Consider the following 758-nt stretch of genomic DNA (forward strand, 5'->3'; position numbering starts at 1 on the left):
CATTGCCGACTCTGTTCACCAGCCAATGGCATTCCTCACAGGCCCAACAGCCACGTCCCAGAACCTTCGGCTGATTGGAAACACTCTTCTTGTTGCACAATTATGTAAGCCCATAAAGCAAACAACAGCCTGTCTTTATTAAAATTCTTCATATTCTTGTCATTGTGGGGTTTTTCCGTAACATTGAATTTTTTTAATATTGCACTAAAATATTGACTTTGGGGCACCTGGGTGGCTCAGTTGGCTGAGCATCTAACTTGTGCTCAAGTCATGAACTCACAGTTCATGAGTTCAAGCCCCACATCGGGCTCGCTGCTATCAGCCCGTCAGTGCAGANGCTCTGTTCTGACAGCTCAGGGCCTGGCGCCTGCTTCGGACTCTGTGTCTCCCTCTCTCTGCTCCTCCCCCACTCATGCTCTGTCTCTCTTTCTCTCTCAGAAATAAACTTTTAAAAAGTTTTAAAAAATAAAATGTGTATACATATTAATTATACATGGCTGACATGTATGTATGTCTACAGGTGCGTGTACACAAATGCACACATATACATACATATACACGTGTGTGCATATACACGCAGAGATAAGCAAATGTGGGAAAATGCTAACAATTGGTGAACTGAGATGATGGGTATACAAATATTCACTGTATTATTCTTATTTTTCTGTATGCTGGACAACTTTCAAAACAACAATGTGGGGGGGAAGGAATTACTACCTAAACATTAAAACCAGGAATACATTTTTTTTTTTTTTTTT

The sequence above is a fragment of the Crocuta crocuta genome, unplaced genomic scaffold (genome assembly GCF_008692635.1).
Source record: "Crocuta crocuta isolate KB4526 unplaced genomic scaffold, BGI_CrCroc_1.0 scaffold1171, whole genome shotgun sequence".
NCBI lineage: Eukaryota > Metazoa > Chordata > Mammalia > Carnivora > Hyaenidae > Crocuta > Crocuta crocuta.